Here is an 18,803-nt window from a genome sequence, read left to right on the forward strand (position 1 = left end):
TAGTGTGATTCAATTATCTCCAAAAGATTCCCAAACAAGCATGCAATTACTACTAATTGCAAGCACTACCACTGATAATGATCACAATCAATCACCTAGCTTGGCACCATTCTAAACAAGACTGTAACCATTCTCACAGATTGGCAGCAAGAACAGTTGACATTAGGAGGCCTTGCTTTGAAGGATTTCACATTCTGAATAGTGGAGCCTACCCACAATTCACCTCTTATTCTCCCCACAATCCACTTTTTCATTCTATACCACTGCAGTCAACCTATAACCACCACTGCCATCTTCATACAACCAACCTCTTCTGTCTACCCACAACCCATCTCTTCAGTTTACCTACAAACTACCACTGCAGTCTTCCTATAATCAAAAAAAAATATTTTTGGTCTACCCACAACTCACCTCTGGAATCTATCCACAGTTGGCCTCCACAGTCTACCCAACAAAACAACAGCCTTACTTATGGTGACCTAAACAACATTTTTAACTCAGGCTTCCAGGGTAATTATATTTGAAATTTGATTTTTGGTGACCAATGCAATGATAGAGTTTATACAAGAACCGGGGCCTACAAGCTTGAAGAGCAGACACAGATGCTAGAACACACAACTCTGTTTCCATCTCTGTGTATCTAACCAGTAAGAAATGAGACCTTAATGTTCCTGCCTATGAGACAAAATGATGTTATTATCATCTCTTTCCCTATTGTTCTGTTACAGTGGAACTTACATGGGAAACCCATAATCTTTGAACACACTGATGTTCTGGAGTTGAGATCTGGGTCAGCCAAACTCATTCTCCATGCCTCTAGGTGAGGTCCACTCCACCTTTACTGGCTAAGAGATCAAAGGTTATTCTGGTATTTCTTCTGGGATTTGTAGGAAAATCTCTGACAACTATTGTTTTCAGGAGACTAATGAACTCTTCAAACTTAAAGCAATCCTATGCAGACTTTGAAATTTACACATCTGTGGACAAGGGAAAACATGTAAGCATCTTGTACCATGAAACATGCAAAGACAGAGATCCCAGAGGGCAATTTCTTCAGAAGTGTTGCCATTATCACCACAATCAAGGATGCAAACATAGAGTTATCCCCTCACCACTCACGTGTAGGGCATCCCCTCCTCTCCTCCAGGGAAGCTTCAAATACCCAACTCATTTCTTCCTACCAATGCCACATCAAACACTCACATATCATTGTAAAACTTCTAAGTGTCTACCACATATAAAAGAAATAGTCACACGAAAGCAAAGAGATACGTAGTTGCACCAAGTAGGTTCATTTCTCTTTGTTTTGGGTTTCAATTCAACATTCTGAATATCAGTGGAGTTTCACCTGATTCTATCAGTTGTGGAGCACCAATCTACCCCTGAGTACCTGAATACCTGAATACCAGGTTGTTCCTCAGTTGAATAGAAGATGATCACATCGTTTTGTCTCGTAGGTGGGAACATCAAGGTCTCATTTCTTACTGGTTAGATCCACAGAGATGGAAACAGTTTTCCTTTCTACCATCTGTGTCTGCTCTTCAAGCTTGTAGTCCCCAGTTCTTGTATAACCTCCTTGTGGGAAATAGAAAACTGTACTGGTGTGCATTATCTCAGGTGATGCTCTCCTGTGCTTTGGTCCTGAAATCTGGAAGCCTCATAAGAGGTAAGAGCCAAATGGCAGAGGAGTGTGCCAGAGCCACACCTGCAATTCTAGGGACCCAGAGAGAGTGATTTACTGTCCCATGTCACCTCGAGCTGGGCTTAGGCAACCTTTTGACATTGTGACAGGATATTGTCATCTCAAGTTCAGATTGAAGACCCATGACATGAGATTACCAAAAAGGAAAAAGAAAACAAACTCTTCCCACGTTTCAAGTAAGTATGAGATTTTGCATGAGGCCTCATCTTAGCTGCCCTGGCTTGTGTACAGGCTTCAGGTTAAATATACTTGGACCCAGATCACCATTGCTAACACTTGCCTTTGTGCACACATTTATGTGTGAATGTGATCTCCTCTTCTTCACAAAGCATCAATTGGGATAGGTGTTCTCAAGATGAAAAAAAATGAAATAATTACAGGCATACAGTATGCATGTACATGTGAGCACACGTGAATTCACATGTCTGCTTGTGAATATGTGTGCATGTGGATGCCGTGGAACACAAATGTAGATTAGAAGGGTAACCTTTGGTGGTATTCCTCATTGTCTACCCTATTTAAGATAGGATCTCTCCATTTGATTCTGTTTCTCGATTTTCAATCTTGTCTGAGCATTTTCTTGCTGTGTGTACTGGGCTGGCTTGCCTGCAGGCTTCCATGAATTCTCATGTGTTCGCAGGAAGGTTGGGATTACACATACGTCAGTTATATAACCAGCCTTTATAAGGACTCTGGGATTCTAATTCAGATCATCATGATTGCACAGCAATCTCTTTAACCCACTAAGCTATCTCCAATCCTGACCATAAATAAATAAATAAATAAATAAATAAATAAATAAATAAATCACTTTATATCTATTTCACAGGTGCTAATATAAGCACAAAAGAACATTTTAAAAGATAAAGCCTAGTATTGAAACAGTAGCCTTCTGTGGTACTCAGGAGTCCTAACAGCTAGCTATCTTGAGCTCTGGAGGTAATCCCAGAATCTGTGGATAACATTTTTCTAAGCATCCAGTCCAGTCCTCCCAAAGCCCTCACTCTTCCAACCTCAACTCAAGCCTGTGGTCAAAGCCATTGCACACAGTTGTTATTCTGAAGCCACCAGGAAAATTGTGGTGATGGAAAATATCTAAGGCTTTATTGCAGACCTGAACATAGCTTCTCATGCAACCAGGGGCTGGAAGACAGCGATTTGGTGTCTGTCTTCACCCCACCCCAGTTCCACTCAGATTGTAAACCTATTCTCCTGGCATACTCCAACACATTGCCTTCAGATCCACTGTCTACCTCAGTGAAGGTTCCCAGACTTCAGTGATCAGGAATTACCCATTGAGTCTGTATGACACATGCTAAAATCTCATCCAGAGAATCACCAGGAAGGCATGAAATGGAGAAATCTGAACTCCACCCACTTTCCCAGAGGCTTAGACACAGATGTGGGCCCTACAGTGTGGCCTCAGTTGAATCCAGCCTGAAGAGATGAGAGCTCATTCTCTTTTGTCCTTCTGTGTTCTTCCCAGGGTTTGATGCCTTTTGTTTGTAGAATGGGAGAGGCCAATCCCTCCCCTGTAGTTCCATTTATCCTGGGAATAACATGCTTGCAATGCACTGACTTTTATATCCCAGTTCCAAAAGAGTACCTGAGTATTTATGGGCAGTTAATAGACACTTGAGAGGGAGAAACATTTTCTTCAGTGGTATAATGACTGCTAGGGAGCCCATGTTCCTGCAACCAACCACTCTCCCAGGATTCTGTGCAGAATGTCAATGAAGCACACAGGTCAGAGAGGAAAATCAAAACATGAGGTAGAGAAGAAAGTAGTTGGGAAGGGGAAGAGAGGTCAGTGGGGGATGGAGAGAAAGCATAAGGATGGTGTGAATATGCATAAAAATTTTACAATGAAACCTATTATTACAGATAACAAATAAATGCTAATAAAAAGAACCAGAGCAATATGCTGGAACGCTAAGCCTCGGGAACATGGGTACCACTGTCTGATCAGCACAGTATTCACAAGAGGTCCTCAACTTCGCATGAGGTCATTGGGGTAGGAAGTTATTCAATAAGACCAATATCCTATGAAAGGAAGTGGAAAATTGGGCTCAGGTAAACATGACCCTCATAAGAACATGCTCAGCTACTGCAAACCAAGACTGTCAGAAGCCAGGAAAGGAGCCTAGAGCATGTGAATCAGCATTCCAAGCGTCCAGTTGATGAATCTCCATGACTTAGGCCACCTGGCTTGTGTCCCTGTGTTGTGTCAGACCCAGAGAAGTAATACAATGCCTACTCTCCTAGAGCAATTGGGCCTGGTGAATCTTCCTACCTGCAATGCTGAGTTGGGCTGTGGAGTCTTGTCTGGAGCCAAATGCAGTCAATAGACTATTCAAAAAAAAAAAAAAAAATGGACCAGGAATGAGTCCCTGCCTCAATCCACACAGCACGGAGATCTGTTATTAGAAGTTGCCTGAGAGTGGTTTCCTCCCAGTTCTGTTTGTTTGTTTATTTTTTTGTTTGGGTTCCTCTGAATAGAGATATCTACTCTGTTGCTCTGACGTTGACCACATGCATCAGCATCAGATCCGAGACATGACATGCATTCCTGCAGGAGCTAGGGAAGATGTGGCCAGTCAACATCACTGAGCTCCACTTTAGGCCACACCCTCACCTTGCTGTAGGCAGGTTTCAGTTTTGTGTGGAACTTACACATACTGAGGCAAAGAGAGGGGAGATAGTATGTGTAAGGTTACCTACCCCCAGTGAAGCCAATGTCAAGCAGGGGCACTTGTCATTGAGTAAGTGATAGCATGTAAAACAGGGACCCATTTATGAAAGGCTTGAACTAGTTCGTAGCAAGAAAAAAAGGTTTCTAGTGCCTAGGGAAGATGGGGCAGGTGTCTTTCAGGTGGAGGTTGGAGTGCCTTCAAGAAAATATGCCATTTGTCCTGGAGAGAGGGTAACAGGAAGCTGAAATCAAACCATATACCCCGTCCCTGTTCCTTCCTAAAGCTTGTCACCACAGGGATGAGCCAGTGTCATGTGGCAGGCTGAGTGGCATCCTAAGATGTCATTGCTAGCACCAGGATCACCACCATGTCACTCTCTGTAGCATTGATACATTGTTTTACAATCGAATAAATATTTTTCTCAAGATTTGGTTTGACTATCAAAGCACCACGAAAGAACTTTAACCCAGACCGGACCAAACAAACAAAAACAGCCTATAGAAAAGTTCACTGATTTTTTTTTCTGTTTTTGAGGACCACGTTGGCTTCTTTTAGAATATGCTCTGAAACCCAGGAGACTTGACCTGCTTTGCCTTTCCAGGTCCTTCACCAACACCCACCAAAGTTCTCGCACTCTAAGCTTGAGGCTGCTATAAACTGTCCTGCAGGGTCCTCTGTCCTGAGCCCTACCCTCTTTGCCATGTTAATTATCTCCAGGCTCCCTCTCCAGAGGAATTTAGAACATGCCAAGGTTATTTGTGGAACCTTTTGTTTCTGGGAGATGGGGGCTTACACAGCCCAGAAAGAGCAACACTTGCCTACACAGACAGTACTGCCTGTGCTATTAATATCCAAGCACAATAGCTTTAGAACGAGGTGCAATGTGGCTTACCCTGGCCGCAAGTCTTCTCAGCCCCAGAGACAGTATTATTTTACAGCAGATTTGCTAACACCCTTGTAGTAAGCCTCCTGCCCCACCTTCTGAACCAGCGTGAAAGGGAAACGGGAGGGAAGGATTCTTGGGACTGTAATTGTCTCCTCTACCATGTATATGGGAGATAAGAACAAATAGAGGTTCAAAGTCTCAAAAGAATATTTAAATAGTGCCCTCTCTTCTCTTAAGCATGCCAAGAATTCTGCATTTGCTGTCTTCCTCTGTCTTTGTTATCTTTGTACATAATGGGTAAATATTTTTAATGTTTATTCATTCATACTATGTATATTATCACCAAGTGCCTAAATGTTCAAAGCTCTGATGATGCTAAAATGAAGATGCAGTGGTCTCGTTCATTCCCAGGAGCTCAGCATTATTTGTAGAGAAAGTCTGATTACTTCTGTCAACAGGCTAAGCAGAGGGCTATAATCAGGCAAGAGGCAGGAATGCCAGCTTAGTCTTGAAAGGGCTAACTCACCGAGACTTCAAAGAGGAGAAAGTCTTAGGGAAGAACGGTTGAGTGAAGCATGAGTTACTGAAGCATGAGTCTTGGGAAAACACAGTTTAGTGAGTCAGGGAGGGTACAGCAATGTGTAGAGGGAAGGGCAAGTTTGAAAGCAGGAAGACAAGGATTCTGTTGGTGGCTCATGTAATTTCAGTCTAAATGGGCCCAACAGGCTCCTGAATTTGAACACTTGATCTCCAGTCGGTGGTATGTCTCAAGAGACTGTGGAACTTTCCAGAATCTTGGAAGCCATATGGTATCCACTGTTGGCTCTTGTCAGCTTTCTGGTCTGGCTATCATGTGAATCTCAGACATCTCTTTTTCCATGGAGCCACTCCATCATGACTGTCTCCCCCTGCCACCACAGTTGACTGTGTAATCCATGAAACAATGAGCCAAGTGAGACCTGCCCACATGGACTTCAGTTGTTTCTGTCACATACTTGATCACAGCAACCTGAAGATAAGTGGAAACCAGCTGAAGAGCTTTGAGTAAATCCCAGAGGTAGAAAGGGTGGACAGGGACTTGAAGATCACTTAATCTTTCAGGTGTCTGAAAGGATAAGATTGTCTATTGTGTGCTCTGATGTATTCTTGTAGTTCAGTACCCTAAAGCATGAAGGATCTCGTTTGCTTCTGTCTAATACACCCCAGAAACCCCGCTGCTATCTCTGCTTTCAGAAATGAGGGTGTCATAATGATGGCTGAGGCAAAACCAGTATGGGGACAGTAACAAAAAATTGCCAGTTGTGACTAATGAGTCTCCAACTGTTCATCTGCTTGGGAGTTAGAAGGCTGAGAAGGGCCCTCTAATTGGCAGACTAGCCTTGGGGGCCCACTTGGTCATTTGTGAAGTTTAGGGACCCACTGACAGACCAACATGTTATTAGTGCAAATTACCCAGTCACCTGGAACCCTGGATCTTTGTTCCAAGAAAGATAAAAGGGCCCGAGGGACCCCCCAAAAATTGAACCATGAAATGTCATTAGCTAAGTCATGGTCCTCACAGCTCCCAGAACTAATTATAGAGCTAGGAGTGGCTGGGGCCAGACCCCTCTGATATAAAAAGATTTTATGAAAGGCAAAGTGGGGGGGGGGGAGACCACAGTAATTCTCACCCTATTATATTCCTTTCAATTATTTACAGGAGTAGACACTGGTGGTGAGCCTATATAGAGCCTGGAATCCAGTGAGGTCACACGGGCATTCTGGAAGCTAAGGAGGCCATGTGGAATCTGGGACACAATGAGGCAATGATTCAGCTGCCCCTGCATTCCACACCACCCAGGGTCCTCTCTCTGTTCCCCTCCCCTAGCTCCCAAGTCAAGAGCACAGACCCCATGGCGATTATTAGCTTTACTCTTGCCCAGGAGATGCCAACATGTTCCTTCCATCAATGGTTTCAATAATATGGTCACCTTAAACTCCTAACTGAATCCAGTGGAGAAATGAATCCGAAGGTCACAGAAGGTAATGCCAGGGAGTGCCACATCCAGGTCATGTGGCTGTTGTGTGACTGCTGGGTAAAGTCAAGCAAAAAGTCTGCATTCTCAAGGATCCTTACCCAGCATGCCTTGTATTAATTAGGATGCAGCCTCAATTTACCTATTCCTGGCTAATAAAATGCAGTCTATGTTCTGAAGTGCTTGAGGCCTGCTTCATGGAAACGTACTGCATAAACCTCAGGTCTTCCTCAGCCAAAGGGGCCAATGGTGCATGTGCCAGGTGATGTAGGTACAATATAGAGAAACTTCCTAACAGACAAGTTGTCAGGCTTTGCCAACATCATGAATCCATTCCATGTTTGACTCTGTCACATGTAGCCATAGTATTGTCTCTCTCTCTCTCTCTCTCTCTCTCTCTCTCTCTCTCTCTCTCTCTCTCTCTCCTTCCTCTCACTGTGAGAGGATGTATGTGTAGGCAAGAGAACAACCTTAGGAATAGGCCCTCACCTCCTATCTTGAGACAGCAACCTTTATGGTTTGCCTCTTTAAATCCCAACTTTGTGTGTATCTGGCTCCTCATGCTTGTGTGGCAAGTGCTTTATTCATTGAAACTTTTCTGAGACCAATTATCTTTTTTTTTTAAATCAACAACACAAGTCCCTTAGAACACTGGCACTAGACACTGAGATAAATGTTTAAGAGTGTGTGTGTGTGTGTGTGTGTGTGTGTGTGTGTATAACATTAAATAATCTCTTTTAATTCCTGACCCAGTTATGCATACTTCAGAACTACCTTGACCCACAGGATGAAGGAGAAGTTATGATGAGTGGATGGTGGAGAAGGGGCAGGCCCCTGCATCATTTTCTCAGAGTAGTTTAACCCACTTATGGGTAGTAGGGACTGCAAACATCTGGTAGGCCTCCGGCATGGTCTTGAGAGTTCTATGCAGTCAGCAATGGTGGGAAAAATTACAATTAACTTTGCCAATGATTTCAAGTAGGTACACATGCATGCAAGGCACACATGCATACAGCACACATGCATACAGCATGCAAAACCTCCTTGTAGGAGTCTTGTCATGTGTGTTCATCATTGGGAAGTTATCCAATAGAAAGAGCTGGCTGGAATGAGCAGATTCCTTGGCAGTGGTAGATTGTGTCCATATTCTTACATGGCCATAGACAAAGGTCTAAAGGTCCCACAGTTATATATTTACTAATGGAATTATTTTTTTTCACCTGGCAACCCTCTTCTGTTTGTGTCTTCCTATCCTCCTTTCCTTATCTCTATCATTTATTCATCAAGCTTTCACCTCTGAAGTCCATTCACTAACTGCATTTCTGTCTCATTCACTTTGTGAGGCTCATTCTGTATGTTAGAAACAAAGATTCCCGGGATAGCAGCCTAGCAAGACAGGCAGAGCAGTTTTAGGAACCGGATGACCCTAATGGGAGTGTAGGACTTCCTTCAAGTCCAGTATTTGGATGGCATTTTATCATCGAGGTCTCAGAGGCAGAATCAACAGCAGGATAACACTGCCTGTTCTGTTCAATTTGCTCGTCTAAGCACTGGCTCGGGGTCGTTAAGCCCAGGGACCGCTGTGTAGATGACTTTCTGCCATGCTGCCTATCAACAATGTCTTCTTCCTCAACCATGGCTGCCACATTGGTGCAAGGGCCCATGTACTGTCTCTCTCCTTGACACTGCAATAGTTTTCTATCCATCCCTCTCTGGCATCACTTAATTCTTCCTTTCAGAGTATTCTGTCAAGACTCATCATTCCTTGTGCCCCTGCTTCTCAAACCCCTCTCATAGCAGAGCTTCAACCAGAAGATGAGTCTTCCGAAATCTGGTCCTTCATTCTTCTCTTTTCCTCCATAGTCCAGTTCCCCATGGAAGTGCATCTCCTGTATCTATGCCACCTCCTGAAACACTACCAAGCCCATCTCTATTTGGGAAAATTACACAAATTGTCCAATATCTATGGACATTGTCTTCTCTGACAGACTCCAAGCTCAACTCATTGCCCTGTATAAATGGTCTTTTAGTCCGAAACAGCACTACCCTTTGAGCTGCCCATGCGCATTTAGCACAATCTGACCTTGTGTTACTCATTGCAAAACACTTTGTTTTCTACCGTGTCCCTAAGCATCAGCCATGCCATGTGCATTATTCATGGTTATTTCTTTCAGGGTGCTTGCCTATCTCTTTGCAGAGAAGTTGCCCTATAAATATATGGGCCAGTGGATTGAATATAGTGCCGCCTGGCATAAAAGTTTAACCAGGCTATTATCCAAAGTGGGAATCAAGAGTCCATTGGACTTTCTTGAAACTTGATCTGGCTCATCTCTACAGAATAGGCTTTGCTGGAAAAAAAATAAAGGGGGAGAGGAAGCATGCAACTTATCTACAAAATGAACCGTCACATGGCAGATCTCCGCCAGTTTATCCACCTATTAAAAAAAAAGAAAAGGTAAATCTGAGGCACACTTTCCAGATGGCAAATTGTAAGCCTCGGGTTCAAAAAGTTGTACAGAAAGAAACAGTGCATCCTAGACTTCATTTCCCAACTGTTCTGTAACTCCTTGCACTAATCAGGAATCTCCACTAGAAAATGACACCAGGTATATGTCACAGAGGTTGGCCTACTCTCAAGCATGCTGGTGCCTCCCAGGCTCTTTGATCTTCTGTGGCCATTGTCCCCTGAAACCAATCCTTTCCATTCTGCATTTTCCCCCCTAGATCACCCGATACGTCCAAGCAGCCAGGTGTTCCTTTCAGAATCGAGACGCTGATAACCTGTGCCTTTGGAGCTGACCTTCAGCCATGTTTTTTGCCATGGATGTAGCGGGTAAGATTCTTCCCACTGTGTGCAAAAGCCAATTAAACTCATCTAACATCAAACTAAGGAGGGTCCTAGACAGGATGGACATAATAGAAGCAGCAGAAGAATAAGTAAATTAACCCAATGGTAGAATTATCATAAAGATGGAATCTCACTTTAATGGACAATTTTTAGATTGACTGGGAGGAAAAAAATGGGGGGGGGGGAAATCTAATTAGTGCTATTCCTCTGTAGATGTCATGTGAGTAGTTACCTTCACAGATTTGTCATGAATGCCTTGGGACAAAAGCTATATTTTATATGACTTTTGTGTCTCACAGTGTTTCTAGCCTTGAATTGAAAACACATCCACCTTTGTGGATCAATGGTTCCTACAACTGTTTCTGAAAGAGCCACTTTCTTAGCTTTCACAGCTGATCTCTCTCACTAATTAAAATAGCCAATTAAAAATAGTGGCTGAGAATGTGATTAGTCACTACAATCCTGTTCATTACTCAGTGGCCACGTTGGCTTGCTGCCATCATTCAGATATTTGGGATCAAAAGACTTGTGATCCAGGCCAGAGAGTATAAGTAATTCAACGGACAGCACCCAGGGATAGAAACTTCTCAGTTGGGGACAGACATGTCAGAGATATAAAAGTGTTTATCTCCATGGCTGGCAAATAAATTGATAAACATCCTTTGGGTGTGTATGTGGGGGGTGTAGATTTTGCCTAAATCCATCTTGATTCCAATTGAGTTCTTTCGATCTAAAGAGAAACAGGTATAAGAATGAACAATTGGAATTTCTTACACTGCTCCTCTGATTCAAATGGACAATCCCTAAACACCACCACCATGGATCAACACCAAGAGCTATGGTGGAGGGATAAGGCAAAAGGGAAACAGAGGGAGCTTGAGGCTTGGCTTGAATTAATGACCTGTTTGTTTTGTTGTTGTTGTTTATCTGAGCACCAACTTATTCCTCCATGTTTTACAGAACACAGGCAGTCTTCCTGTGGCTTGGGTAGGGCCTATCTTTAAATTAATCCACAGCAAGTAGACATAATCATGGGGTGGCAGTCAATGTCCTGCTAAGTCATTTTAGGCAGTAGGATTCTGTGAGTCAATATCCACATTGAAGAACACGTATTTCATTCCCACAGAGGACTGCAGAGTCCTCCAGATAGCCTCAATTAAAATCAGAGTATATCTGCATCCCTTGTTTAGCTGGTCCTTGGTCCTACTGCCCTAGGATCAGAGGCAAAAACAAACTAATGCACTAATTCAGGCATCTTTCAGTCCATGTTGCAATAAATGGGATGATGAACTCACACATTTAAAATGTCTTTGAAGTTGGTGTGCGGGCAGCAAAGCTTACTGCTACATACAACAGGACTTTCAAATTGCATCTTCGCCAGTAAGCCAAGAGGGCTGGGTTTTCCCTCCAGTAGATCCAGTGAAGAACCCAAGATAGAATTTCTCTCAAGCATGGATGAAGAGGAGGACTGAATTTGGGAACAATTGTGCTGGGTGTAGTTGTTTATTAATTGTATAATCTGGGACAGATTTGTTTCTTTATTTAAGGGATATGAACCTAATACCCACTTCACCCTGGCATGAACATTAAGTGGGAATAATGCTTGCATAAGTGCTTGGAAACTGGTAAAGAGTGCTCCCAGTGAGCTGTCCTCGCCCCAGGCCTCCTGCATCTACTTAACCCACTCTGTAAGAGCTAGAGTCAGATTCCCACCGTATGGAATTATCCTCAGCACAGCAGATGGGTTTACAAGTGTCTTGGTCTCTTCGTGTAATTAGCAGCCAAGGAGTCTAAATCTTGCATTGTTTACACGGAGAGTGTTTCTTGCCCGTTCCCACGTCATACCATCTGACACTGTTACCTTTTATAACTGGTGAGTGCAGTTTCTTAACTTTGTGGGATCCTCCGCATACAAACTCTGTTGGACCCGCTCCTTAGTGTGGATGGCTACTGTTCTATGATTTGAGCTCGGTGGCTTACAGAAGTTTCCTTATTCATACCCACTATTTGAATACAGAGGAAGCCCTCTGAAGTACGAAAGGCAGATGCCATAATTCTGTTTACAAGTGAGGAAACAGAGGCACAGCCAGTCTTACCTTTAGGTGTTGCCATAAAAATCTAAATGGCCCAAGCTGGGCCTGGTGCCTTATGGTTATAATCACTGCACTTGAGAGGCTGAGGAGAGGGGACTGCCATAAGTTTGAGACCATCCTGGGAAACACAGTGGCCAGCCTGGGCTGCAAAATGAGACCTTGTCCCAGAAAAACATGCAAGCAAACAAACAAAACTCACATGACACATAGGATTACCAGGGCAAAGCTCCTTTTCTTTGGCTCAGTTGTCCTTCCTCCAGAGAAGAATAGTGTCCCATCCCAGAAAGAGATTCAAGAGAGCTATGTACCTCACAGCAAGTTAAAAAAGAGCCAGAGGGTTAAAATGAGTTTAAAGGCCTTCCCCAAGGCAATTGTGCCTGGGCCATGATCCTATGTGTCCATACAGAGCTGTCTATATATACACCCTGAGTGCTGGTGAGTGGGTGACACAGGCATTTGAGATGCTACCTCTGATCTTAAGGAACTCATTTTTGAAGCCAGGGAGATGAGGCTAACATACAGAATACTTTAAAAAAATAAAGGTGATCCTCCAATAGTACCACAGATCTTACCCTTTGAAGGAAAGCCGGCCGGGTGGATGCCCTTACTCAAATTCCCAATAGCTTGATTTAAACCCAAGCCTCTTTTAAAACTATCCAATTCTCAACTCCCACAGCAATCACTGGAGTAGGTTTCTTTGCTTGGAGGGCCCATCCTTATTTTTCAGTGAGTAGGAGAGTGTGTTAGTAAGCCTTCCCTTACTGTGATAAATAGATGAACACTGAAACAATTGTTTCATGCCAGGAGCATGTGGCCAATCACAATTTCTGCCCCCATGGCTGGGAAGAGAAAGAAAGAAAGGAGGGGACAAACACTGAATCTCACCATCCCCTCAGTGATCTAAAGAACTCTCAGTAGCCTCCACTTTCTTAAGGTTACACCATTTTCCAACAGCACCACACTGGGGACCAAGAATTCACCACATGGGCTTTTGAGGGACACATAAAATTTGCAGTGGAACAGTGAAGAAGGAATAGGAGAATTTATGCCTTTCAGTAGTAGTGTTTGTAGGCTATACAGTCTTCTTCACAGAAGATGGCTTCTTGGAATTGCTTTCAATTCTTTCTTACTTAATTATGCAAGGACTTCTTTTAGAGGCTCTTTTCTATAGAGGAATCAGCTGTTAAGCTTGGGTGGTTGAAGGAGCCTGTGCCTTCTTTCTCTCCATCCCTGAAAAGAAGCATCCTGCCTAAGTTCTTGACTTCACAAGGTATTTGTTCTGGTCTCACAAGAATCAACCTATCAAGGCAAGGCAGCCATGTTGCCTGGTCCTACTGCCCTATTCACCTTGCTCTTAGACAATGCATAGGGAATCCATGGATTGGAATACAGAATCTCAGACATGGGACTTTCTTATGCTGCCCTGAGTGGAGTAGAACTGTCTCTCTACTGTCCTGGCTCAGCTATCCCATGTCACATGAACATATAAAAGTCCAAATAAAACAGAGAATTGCAAAGATCAATATAGAGAATAAGGTCAAATAACACAAATCATGAAGATGTAAAAGCTGAAAGTAGGCTGCCATCTGTTTTGCAGCATCATGGCTGCCCTCTGGCCTCTGGCGAAGCCCAAGATCATCAAAAAGAGAACCACGAAGTTCATCCAGCACCAGTCAGACCAATAGGTGAAAATTAAGAAAAACTGGCAGAAACCCAGAGGCGTCATCAAGAGGGTGCTGAGAAGATTCAAGATCTTGATACCTAACATTGGTTACAGGAGCAACAAGAAAACCAAGCATGTACTGCCCAGCAGCTTCTGGAAGTTTCCAGTCCACTATGTCAAGGAGCTGCAAATGCTGCTGATATGCAACAAATCTTACTGCACTGAGACTGCTCACAGTGTTTCCCTCAAGAACCAAAATGCCATCCATCATAGAAAGAGCAACACAGCTGGCCATCAGAATCACCAATCCCAACATCAGGCTCTGCAGTGACGAAAATGAATAGATGGCTTGCGTGCATGTTTTGTGTTTAAATAAAACCACAAAAACTGAGAGAAAAAAAAAAGCTGAAAGGTGAGGGTTGGCCTCACCCTTAGCTCTCCACTGCCTTGTGAGCTAACCTGGACTTTAATGTCTCTCTCAGTTCCCTCTTCTCCTGACAGTTCCTTGTCTGCTACATATAGAAGATCTGTGAGGGACAGACAACTGTTCTCATGTCCAAGAGTTCTAGGACAGGATGGAGATATGATGATTTTTACATTTTGGCGTGTTACTGTCTACACCCCCCCATAGCCCATCTCTTCACTTTTTAATTCTTTGACACACACACACAAACACACACACACACACACACACTCCCCACACACAATTGGTCATTTTCCCCATTACCCTCTCACCCTCCTCCTCTTCCTGTCTCTCCCAATGAAATTCTTCCCCTCAACAAGCCCCCTTCTTCTTTGACAATTTGGACCCTCTCAGTTAAGGTTGCTTGCAAGGGCATAAGTGGAGGGCTGCTTACTATAATACAGATACCAGTGGCAAATCACTGAAGAAAAATGACACCTCCTCTTCCAGAACCCATAGACAGCTCATTGTCCCCCAGTGACAGATGGGGCGGTCTCACCAGCCCTGCCCCCATGTGGGATGAAATGTTGACAGGGCCCAGTCTGCTGTAGGTCTTCTGAAGGTGACAACAGCTGCGGTGAGGTTCTGAGTGAGTGTGGTGTCTGTGTCATGTCTAGAAGACACTGTTTCACAACATGCACAAGCACATGCGAGCGCGCGCACACACACACACACACACACACACCCTAAAGCCTTGGCTCTTATACTCTTTCTTGTCCCTCTCCTGTGGGTCTCAGAGTGGGTGAACATTCAACTGTCACTTGTTCTGGGCACCTTGGCCAGTTGTGAGTCTTTAAACCCCACACACTGCTTCTCTGGGGATGCTGAGAGCAACCTTCACCTCCGAGTGTAAACAACCACTTTAGAGGCTGTTTCACACCTAAACACCTAAAACAACCATAGTAGGTCTTCCCTGGCAGTATGGGCATGGTTCTCCTCTTACTACCTAGACCCTCAGTGTTGTGTGGGCATTTCAACAGTATCAAACACCAGAAAGACACTTTTATCACATATGTAAGAATATAAGTCCAATCCTGTTCTGAGGGATAGAGGGGAGGCAAATTAGAAGTTTAATGACTCCTGGAAGGAGCCCACCTCGATGCACTCTGGCTGCCATGGTGTTCTGTCATTAGGCGTGCTGGAGGACTCAATGCAGCCATTGGCTTTCAGTGACTCTGCTCTGAATCTGACCACTCCCTTCTGTCTGTATTGACTCCCTTTCCTTAGGCAGATGCTGTTTCTTTTAAAGATGTTCTCAAACAGCTGCCATGTTTTTGGTTTTTTTTGTTTGTTTGATTTGGTCTGGTTTTTTGTTTGTTTGTTTTGAGGACAGAAGTCCTCGAATGTTCCTTCAGTTAGTCCAGGAATTTGCCTGTAATGGGTACTAGAGTCCTCCCTCACGCCAACCCACCAAGGAGAATGTCAGGACTGTGCTGGCAAGATGAGGGGTGTCTATAGACCACTTGGCTATTCCCCTGCAGGACTGGCTAGAGAAAGACAAGTACTCCCATCTTGAACTTAAAAGACTGTGAAAGAAGCAGCATCCCGGGGCCATGACCAAGGCATCTCCATGCCTTGGTCAGTGAGTATTTGCTACAAACATGTGACTAGAAAACAAAGGTCAAGGGTGTGGACCATAACTAATTTGGTTCTTCCAACAGCAGCCTCATCATCTTTGTGTAGGACAATTGGTCTATAGAAGTCCAGCCATGTAGGGCCCTCTTTTCATAGTCGGTCTCCCCGAGTCACCCAAAGAATCTGAAATAATTTGTGGCATGTAACAGGTTTTCAAGAACCTTCTGAAAACTAACTTTACAAAATTCTATCTTTTGGAAATCTACTTTGCATTGGGCACTAAGGTGAGAGTTGTGAATCTAGAGTCTCAACTAAGGAGTATCCTTTCCCACAAATGTGTAGAGTTTCCGTATCCAGGTTGATGCTGAGAAAATCAACACAATTTGACATGCTAACTGCTTATTGCACAGCAGAGGCTGCTGTGGCTCAAAGTAGGTGGGATGATCCAAGGTCACAGACGCGGTGATAAAGTTGTGTTCAGCCCCTGGTGTCCAGCTCATTCATGACACCACTTCTCCTCCCAGTACGCTTGAGTGCATTGGCAAAAAAAAAAAAAAAAAAAAAAAAAAAATGAGCAGCAAGTTAGAGAAGTGATGGGGTGAGTCTTGACACACCTAGGCCCTCAGGGAAAGTTCCAGAAGGAAAGGTTATATACCCAATGCCTCTTTCCCTGTTCACTTGGGGTCACACTAATCTGAGAATAAACTCTGTATCAATTGGTGACTGAAAGAAACGCTGGCTGTAGACTACAGCCAAGGATGCTGTAAACAATGGGTTTGGGGGGTGTGGGGAATGTCCAGAGAAGATGGTGGGTCTTTATGCTGATGGCATCATCTAAAATGCTCTCCTCAATAGAAGACTAAGAATTACTTGGAGAAGTAAGCAGTGGTTGAAGACATGCTCTCAGTATGCATGCACAAGAGTGGTATGAACAGGACGCTCAGCCTAACACAAACTTCATTCAAAGTGCACCTCTCCAGCCACCCCTAGATCAACCTCAACCTTCTATAAATCTGCAGAGGTTCCATGACACACAAGTACACGGAGGTCTTTCATCCTCCCTTTTTACCTTCAGACAAGAGGAAAGGAGCTGTCACCAAGATGGAGCCTATGGCAGAGGTGAGGAGTGGCTCACTGTGAATGTGGCACTGCTCCAGCCTCCCCTACACGGTGCTCTGCCTGCTAATTAACGCATCCGTCCTTCCCCACAGGTGGAGAAGTGGCCTGTGATTGCTGTCTGGCTGCCTGGGCCAGCAAGACCTGACCCTGCTACCCACTCAAGGGACACACTTGGGACTGGGTGACTCCTCAAGAAAAGACCCCTCTGGTCCAGCACCAAGCCTTTCCCCTCCCTCTTGCAGTGGGGGAAGGAGGGAGAGGGCAGGCTGTGGATGGCAGAGAAACTCAGGGGCTGGTTTACGGCAAACAGACTGAGCTGCTTACGGGCTGGTGATGCTGCCAGCAACCCCAGATGGCTCAGAACCTGCTGCTCTTGCTGAAAATTGATTTTGGAGGCAGCGAGGGAAGGAGGAGGGTGGGCAGGGGAAGGGGCTGCAGGGCAGGGGTGGGGGGTGGGAAGGGTTGCCAAATAGAGGGTGGAATGTATAAGCTCTGATAAAGCCCCTGAGCCTACACTCTCTGGGCAGAGGAAAAGACCTATGCAAGGAGGACATTTGGTTAGGATTTCTGCTTCTGTGTGTTCTGTTTCATCTCTGTGTGTGTGTGTATGTGTGTGTGTGTGTGTGTTCTGGTATGTATATGCACATGTGGAGACCACAGGTTATCTTCCTCTATATTATCATCAACAACAACATTATTATCATTATTATTTAATATTAGATAGGATCTCTATTGAACCCGTGGTTCATTCTTTTTGGCTGGCCACTGGTCCTCCAGTCACTAGGACTCAGCACTAGGACTCAGGTGTGCGTTACCACACAGAGATTGTACATGGGTGTCTAGAATCCTAACTCAGGCCCTCATCCTTGCACAGCAAGCACTCAATCCACTGAGTTGTCTCCACTTCCTTCTGTTTCCTCTTTACCTTGCTGCCTTCTCCGAATCTCTTCTGGACTTCATGGACACAGGGACAAAAAGCCATTCGTAACAGAGAGGAGAAAGGGATGATTTTATCCTTTCTAAAAGAATAAAATGTGCAGGAACCAAGTGGGGGCAATAGACTCTTCCATCCAAGTGGCCAGGAACAGTGTCACCTATCAGACAAGGGTATCAGCCAGGCAAGCAGCAGCCAGCCTTGGATTCCTATTTATCCCTACGTATACATAGGTCCAGATCTCAATGGCTCCTCCAAAGAATCTGGGAGAGAGCTGAACCCTTCTATATTAGAGGCAGAGGATGAGGGCCAGATGAAGGATCAGGAAGAGAGCTCAGCTGTATACAGTCTATGGCTTTCCCCATTTCAGATGGCATGAGGAGCAGAGCCCAGCCCTGGACATTTCTCACCACTAGGATGATTGAGTCTGCCTGAACTCTCTCAGTGGGAGGCCTCGATCCCCAGAGAAACAAGGACCATCATCCCAGATACTGGGACTGGATTGCTTGGCTCAGTGGCATGGCTTTCTTCCTTCCAGTTATTCTTGCCTAGACAAGATCCCACAGTGTTAAATAGCAAGAATCTCTGGCCCTAGCCAAGTCCCCAAGGAGGAGGATCACAACCTTTCCTTGAATAAACAGGTTTTGTGTGTGTGTGTGTGTGTGTGTGTGTGTGTGTGTGTGTGTGTGTGTGTTTATAAAAGACACAATTAAGAGTTATTAACAGTTACAGAGTTACAGTGAAGCTTCAGACAGGCCGCTTTCCCCAGAGACAGGCTGCTTTCCCCAGAGACAGGCTGCTGCTTGTCTCCA

At 44.4% G+C, this 18,803-nt stretch overlaps 2 long non-coding RNA genes and 1 pseudogene across 2 annotated transcripts in view; 2 read left to right on the top strand and 1 right to left on the bottom strand.

The window, feature by feature from the left end:
- Window positions 1–18,803, bottom strand: part of LOC143443537 (uncharacterized) — a 75,068-nt gene that overhangs the window by 34,020 nt on the left and 22,245 nt on the right. The window lies entirely within an intron of this gene.
- The window catches only part of LOC143443536 (uncharacterized), a 56,796-nt gene continuing 45,063 nt past the window's right edge, over window positions 7,071–18,803 (top strand). The window contains exons 1-2 of the long non-coding RNA XR_013112621.1: window positions 7,071–7,303; window positions 10,021–10,129. This is a non-coding gene — a long non-coding RNA (uncharacterized LOC143443536). The remainder of the gene's footprint in view (window positions 7,304–10,020; window positions 10,130–18,803) is intronic.
- LOC117715462 (large ribosomal subunit protein eL32 pseudogene) lies at window positions 13,839–14,244 on the top strand (annotated as a pseudogene).

The sequence above is a fragment of the Arvicanthis niloticus genome, chromosome 9 (genome assembly GCF_011762505.2).
Source record: "Arvicanthis niloticus isolate mArvNil1 chromosome 9, mArvNil1.pat.X, whole genome shotgun sequence".
In the NCBI taxonomy this organism is placed as follows: domain Eukaryota; kingdom Metazoa; phylum Chordata; class Mammalia; order Rodentia; family Muridae; genus Arvicanthis; species Arvicanthis niloticus.